Source organism: Lactuca virosa, chromosome 1, assembly GCF_052849685.1.
Source record: "Lactuca virosa cultivar CGN04683 chromosome 1, Lactuca_virosa_CGN04683_v6, whole genome shotgun sequence".
Lineage (NCBI taxonomy): Eukaryota > Viridiplantae > Streptophyta > Magnoliopsida > Asterales > Asteraceae > Lactuca > Lactuca virosa.
Window position 1 is genome coordinate 89,381,976 of NC_136426.1, and position 7,752 is coordinate 89,389,727.

The following is a 7,752-nucleotide window of genomic DNA, read 5'->3' on the forward strand; positions in this document are numbered from 1 at the left end:
TCTTCCTTGACTGGTGGAGGGTCGTTAGCCGAACGGATAGGACAAGGACTATAATTATCCCTTCATTAAAAGTATTAATGATAAATACTAAGTAACTAAACACTTATAAATTCCCAATCTTAGTTACTTAGGAAAATGTGAATAAGGTGCTAATCCATGAAATTACACTTTACACTTTGTTTAAACCGTTAGTGGAGCGTGTGTGGTTAACCGGCACACTAACCTGGATTTAACAAAGTAGGCAAAGGGTAACCTAATATTTATCATAGTATCGGTGGAGCTCGTGTGGTTAACCGGCACATCGATTGAGGGGTAAATATTAAGGGTACCAAGTATATTTGCATGGTTACTTCACACCTTGTTTTGTGATCCTCGGCATCCCAGTCACAAAACCTGAAGGGCACACTCGAGATTGAAACATGCCATTGAAAAGTTCAATGAATCTCAAAAGATCTAGGAGTTTCAAATCCAATTAAAAACCTAATTACATTATTTTGTTTTTCATGGTGGAAATTTGTAAATCGTCATTTACCTACCTTCAACTATTTTATAACTCGGATTACGACATCCCTCTTCCAGTTATAAATAGGTTGTTGGATCCTAGCCTTAATATTTCATATTGGGTGTTATATTAAGGACTTTAGATCAACTATCTTGAATATCTCCCAAAAGATGTCTAGTTCAGACATCTATGATCTTCCCAAATCTCTTGGAACTTTACTTCCTCCACTTCCTCCAATTATTCTCCCTAACCCACAAGTTCAAGGTCACTCAAGCCCTAATGGCAAGCAAGATCTATGTGTGATCACATCTTAGAGATGAAGTCACATATTGACAAGCTGGGAGAGTTGGGTGTCAAAGTCTTGAGAAAGTTGGATGTTCAATCACTTTCTAAGTCGCATAGTGAGTTCCTTTGGGACTACTATGAAACAGACTATGACATGAACCTTAATGATCATATCTATTTGCTTGGTGCTGCTGAATCAGCAATCATTTGGAACGATAGTAAAGCAAATTTGATTAGAAGATCAACTTCCCAAAAACTTTATGGACCGTGACAATGGTGACACTGGAAATCCAGAAAAAGCATTCTCTTCCCAATGGAAAGGGATTGGCCATAGTCAACCCGGTTGACCAAATGGTAAAGAGAAAGGCTAAGTTTGAGTTAGTCCCATTACCAAAGGGCCCATATGTTTATTTTGCCAAAGGAAGGGGCGTTGATTGCAAAGCTGCCAAATTTACCTAAGGATGTTAAAGTCAATAAGTTTGACTCTAAATCAGGTAGAGCCCATTATCTAACTCTGTTAAGTTCTATTCTGAGATCCTCATTACATGATGTGACTGGGTCACATGTTGATGTTTTAAGAATCAAAGAATAGAGAGAAATCTTAAAGGAAGTATATGTTGATTCTGATCGCGAAGGTGGATTTCGATCGCATCAGAATTTTGAGCAAGGAATAGATAACAACAATTTTCCATGTGGATTGTAAGGATAAGTTTTTCCGCAAAGTTTTAAAATAAAAGAAAATTGTTTAATTTTATTTATTTGAAGTATCCTTACAATGGCATTTATGGAAAATTGTTGCTTATATGATTCCACTGACAGCAATATTGGAAAATGGATTTGATTCTTTCATTTGTGGTAGTGTCTAAATTTACCAAATCAGGAAAGTTCCTCATCGCCCAAGTTTCAATTGGACCGAAACTTGGAATCATGCAAGTTGAATAGTATGATGAATGAGAACTTTCAAGCATTGGAAAATCAAGACTAATTACTTGTTCACATGGATGTGTGAGTCAAGTGAAGGACTAAAGGGATCGAGTACACATTCTTGTGCACTGGTCATGTCCACCACAAAGCTCGTTAAGACTATTTGATTTACTAAAGTTTAGTAAATATGGTTATACTTACAAGTTTAAGTATAATTCTGAAACATTGGAAAAGTCTCAATGTATGGCAGAACGAATGAGAAGAATCAAATTAGGCAGAAAGATAAAAGTTTTCTCAAATCTGAAAGATGGGAGAGTACTTTAGTATCATGTTTTGTGATCATATTAATGATTTAAGAACCACATCACAATTGGTCTTCTAAGGACATCTTAGTGCATTCTTATGACTAAGAAGAGGAGTCATGAATTGTTGAAATGGTTAAATCAAGAAGATGTGTCATACTTCGTTTCAAAACAAGTCTTAGAGTCATACTCCAAGACTATAAGTTGAGTGGCATATCTTAAAGAAAGGTTTATAACACTTGTCAAATGTAAGAGTAAAAGTGTCATACTCTTGTACATTTGAAGTTGGTAAGTTGTGATGTTTTGGATTAGACAAAGACCAACTAAGGCCAATTGTGTGAAGTGTTTGTCTTGATAAAGAATCCGCACTATCTCTTGAATATTTGGCAAGATAGTCTTATATGTCAAGAGGACAGTGGGAGTCTTAAAGATCCTAAAAAGAATTTCAAGAACTAATCAAGAATAAAACCTGAGGTTCTTCACTAGCACACGACTTGAGGTTTATAACCTATCATGTTGACATATTCTATGCCCATTCCAGTTAAAGTTGGCTTTGCATAGGAGTTCTGAAAGTTCTCAATTGGTTGCATAACAACTTGGAAGCAATGGCAGGCCCTGTACTGCCAGGTGGCAAGAAGTTAAGATTGCATAAGTTCAGTCCATATGAGTTTGGATTTGTCATTATCCTTTTCTTGTGACTATGGTTTTGACGATTCACATGGATAAGAACACATACACCATAAAATCTAAGGGTCATAAGGTTTCTCTCCGATTCATGAAAATGATGGTGAGGAAACACTTCCACCAAGTAGATTTGAAGCAGATGGCAAAAGGTCTAAACAATTGAGACTATGATTACGACATCCCTTTTCATAGTTCTGAAATTGTTTAGACACACATGCATGCTATCTAAGGAAAGGTTTATGATTTTGATAAAGTTTTATCAAAGCATCTCGTATCAGAAATCTGAACTTTGGTAAGGAAGTCAATAAAGTATTGATTTCTAGAAGTCCAGCTGATTTCTGAGTACATGTCAAAGCTAGTGGGAGCATAAGTGTTATGCTAATAATCATCATGTTAGTGGGAGCATGATAATTATTGTTAGTGTTGCAAGTTAGCAATGTTAATTATAGAAAACAAAAGTTTCAATTCGTGAGGCTACAGGGATTGAAAAAGTTGTTTTACTATAATTAAGGGAGATGATATACTTCATTTCAGTTCTAAAGGCTTAGATTGAGACCTTAATCATACTTCATTTCAGTTCTAAAGGCTTAGATTGAGACCTTAATCATCTTTAGTCAAGAATATATATATAAATTTCATGTTGGATTGGTTCAACTTAAGGAAATTCTATATATTGCGTTCTCAAAATTCGATTATGATTACGGCATCCCTCTTCATAGTCAAATTTTGAAAACATGGCAAATAAAAATATTGTAGCAAAAGACTGGTCTAGAATCATGTCTTTATGTGAGACATCATGAATCGTGTACCATTTGCTTTGGGTACAGGATCGATTGCATGTGCTATAATATTTGTCATTTCTAAATTTTTCCAAATGCCCAGAGGCATTAAGAAGGGAAAAGGTCTAGAATTGGATATGACTAAAATCATTAAGCAATTGTCGAGGACAATCTGAGGTTTACCAAAGATTGGTTGCTCAGGGACAGTTGGAAGTATAGTGCTAATTTTGGAAGGACCATATTGACATATTCTGAAAAGAGGCATCTCTTATTCAGAAGTGATAGTCAAAATGAGAATATGGAGTTGTCTCCATAGGTGGAAGTTATCTGTGTAAGATTAGAAAACTTAATGCAAGAAGCATGTCCAAATCAATGTACTTTGAATATGAGACTTAGTTTCCATGGAGTTGATCTCCATTGGAATACCTTATAATGACTGTTGACAAGTCTTTGTGACTTTGTACATATTCATTACAGGAGGGTCAGTGCATATAAGTTTAAAATCTAAACAGATTTCGATAAATGATAGGAATTTGAAATTCTCACATTTTTCGATAAGGATTTGGGAGTGTGAAATTAGAATCATTGAAATTATGTTCAATTGGTTTATTTCACAAAGTAAGGATCATAGACAAACATAGAGTGCATACTTGGTGTATGGCAAAGCTATTGTTTAAGAAAAACATAGTGTACATGCTTGGAGCATGGGACAACTAGTGTTTTTAATTCAAGTATAAAGTTGATAAAACCGAAACAATGAATAATGAGTAATCAGTATGGTGATAAATAAAAGTGTTTATTTATATTCATAGGGTTTGATACCATATTTGATTCATTTATTCTTGTGTTTCACTTTGCATGTTTTGACTTCCAGAATAACTAAGTCGCTCTTCCTGAATGATTAAGTTATTCAAACCATCCACAGTCGGTCATATGTTGGAAGTAGATATGAATCAAGACTGTCATGGGTTGGTTTGTAGAGGTCCAAGTTGGTGGACAAAGTGGTGCTACAACACTCATGAGTGCTCATATGTTCTGAGTATTGGATTCAACCCGCGCTCATTTGAATCACTTCATGGATTTTATCACGAGTGATCATGAGACGATAATATCTTATATTCTTCAAACCTAGAGATATGAGTTGTTACTATGAGTTGGTTGTACATTGATTGCACGAAAACGCATTCGGTAACTCGATGTATAAAACGTGCCTTTGTGTATGATTCAACAAGTAGTAGAACAAGCCATATGAGTCGAAGTTTATCCATTCCTTTTACCTTCGGGATAAAAGCGATATCTGTGGGCCCCTCGATGATTTAAAGATGATACATGTGAGTGCTTGGCCAAGCCAGGACTGATTTGATTTGTTCAATCAGTAAGTCATCATGAATCGGAAATCGGGAAACAACAAATGGACAGAGAGAATGATTGATAATCCATGTCTCAGTCCATATGATATCTAGAATGGAGGAATATATGATCCCTTATCTAATGGACAAGTCATTGACAAAGGTCAGAGTTCATCGACAAGGTCAGAGTTCGACAGAAGCTTTTGAGAGCTACGATTGCTGATCGGTTCCTGAAGTCATACGCAATAATAGTTTTAGACTTATCCAAGTGGGAGACTGTTGGATTAATGTCTAAGTCCATAACTATAATTGGTAAGACTTGACCCGACCTGGCATGGTCCATTTGGGTTGCATGGCATCATGCATTTGGATAGACTATAATGAGAGAAATAACACTTAAGGTTGGTTAATATATTATAAGTTCTAATATATTAATAAGGTTATTTAATTAGTATTGATCAAGAATTAATTTGGAACTAGTTAAGTGATCAAAAGGAGACTAATTAAATATATGGGTTGATTGTGTAAATCATTCATTCTTATATATGTGGGCTTGTGATCCAAGATTCCTTATGTTGGACTAAGTCCATGGGGTGACCCATGGATACTCCATGGAGGTTAAAATCCATGGAGCATAAGGAATGGGTAAAGTTATGAGTTACATGGTGTAACCCTAATAGCCACCATATAAAAGAATCCCATGGCTAAAGAAATCGTGCACTAATGTGTGAATATGAGGGCTAGACGATTTCAAGGAGTGTTCCATTTCTCTCAAGTCATTCCATGTGCATTTGGTGTTGTGTGAACCATTTGAGGTGTCACACTTGGGGCACTAGGCACTCAAGCTTCATGGAGACAAGCTACATCAAACAAAGGTATGTATTCTATCCATTTGATTACCCAAGTATCAAGTATTGTATGCTAGATAGGGTAATACCTTGGAAAGTTCATAATTGCATGTATAATAGAGAAAACATAGATCCAAGGTATTTAGGGTTGCATGTACACTTAGGAGTGTTAGAATGCGCAAAACCCATCACATCTGGCAGTAAGTTGAAAGGGAAATCTGTTCCCGGTTATAACAAGGAAGAGAAAAGGATGCTAAATCTCGATGTAAAGGCTAGAATTGCTATTGGAAACTCACTTCCTTTTTCTGTCTATCGTTTGGTCCAAAACTGCTCAACTGCTCAAGAGATGATGACCACTCCATCATCTGCTTTTGGAAAGGAAAACTCTTTAGACGATGAAGTTAAGTGTCTCATGGCTCAGATTGTTGAATCTCATGCTCACACTTCACATGACAACGTTGGGATCCTTAACGCTGATTCTCCTCACACTTCTAAAGACCTCAAGTCAGAATAGCACGATGCATCAACATATAAGGTAAAAAATCATGTTAATCTTTCCTCTATTGATAATATCGAAAAAGACACGATCGATCTCTTACGTTTCAATTTATTGATCTCAAATAAAGAAAAATCTTCTCTCAGTCTTGAGCTAAAGATTATCAAAGGAAAACTCTCCTCTTTAGAAAAATCTCTTTATGTTTTAAAAAAGGAAAACACTTGTATCTCGCTAACCAATAATTTTCTTTACACTGAAAAAGAAAAAGCTGTTGATCATGCTAATCACACTCAACTTATTTTGAATTACTAGGCATCCTCTCACTTTAATGTCACAAGAATCATTAATGCCCAGATTCCATATCAGTATAAGAAAATTCTTGGAGGTGATATAGAAGGTGCTGTTTCTTTAACCAAAGTTGAATCTAAACTAACCTTTTATAAAGCTGACTGCTTAAAGGAAGACTTTAAGAGTAGATTTGTGAGTTCTTATTTTACAAATAAAACTTTAATCAATACTCACTGCTCTACTGATTCTAATGGCATTACTAAATGTGTTTCTAAATTATGTACTCTTGATCCTTCTCTCCAAACTTCTCATCGTGAGTATGTTGTTCCTTCCACTCAGATTTTGCTAAATTTTCCTATATGTAATGGTGAAGTTCATTCTGTAAATGAAATTCTTAGCATGTTTCCTCAGTGCTCAGTTAGCAATTCTGAACCTGAAGATCAATCAAAGCCTTCTACTCCTGATAACTCTTCAAAGGATCATGAGTGTCATGACATGGTAGTATATGAGCATACCATTGATAACATTCCTTGTTCCAGAACTAAATCAAAAACTCTTAAGTCAAATAATCAAAGTTCTTCAGTTTTAGAAGTTGAAAACAAATCAAAATCTAATGTTAAAGGAAAGAGTCATTACAACTTTGTTTTCAAAATCAATGAGTGCACCCAAAAATTTGATGCCTCTCACAAAGTCAATGAGTGCACTTTTGAAAAGAACACCGTTCGCGCTGACAATCTCATGACTCGAAATGATAAGTGAATAAAAAAGGGAAACTCGTTGAACTATCTCCCTAATGATTGTTATAACGTCTTTTCTTAGAGATCCTTTGCAAATGGGTCAGTGTATATATATATATATATATATATATATATATATATATATATATATATATGGACTTACTGTACATCTTAGTTTTAGGGTAAAGAGCATATTTGATATTTAGACAGCGGCTTCTCAAGATATATGACATGATTCAAGTATCTCCTGTAAGATTTCATAAGGAAGGATGGTCCGTCAGTTACATATGGAGATAATGGAAAGGGAGCTACAAAGGGTTATGGATCCATCAAGTGCAATTATGTTGTTTTCTAGAATGTCTCTTATGTGAAAGGTCTTCAACATAATCTCATTTCTATCAGTTAACTGTGGGACGCTGGCTATGAAGTTCTCTTTAACAAGAGAGAAGGAAAAGTTGTTGATCAAAAGAACATCATGGTTCTTACTGCAAATCGACAAAACAACATCTATATTCTGGATATTTTTTCTGCTGACAACTGTCTTTGGCGTTGCTTCTT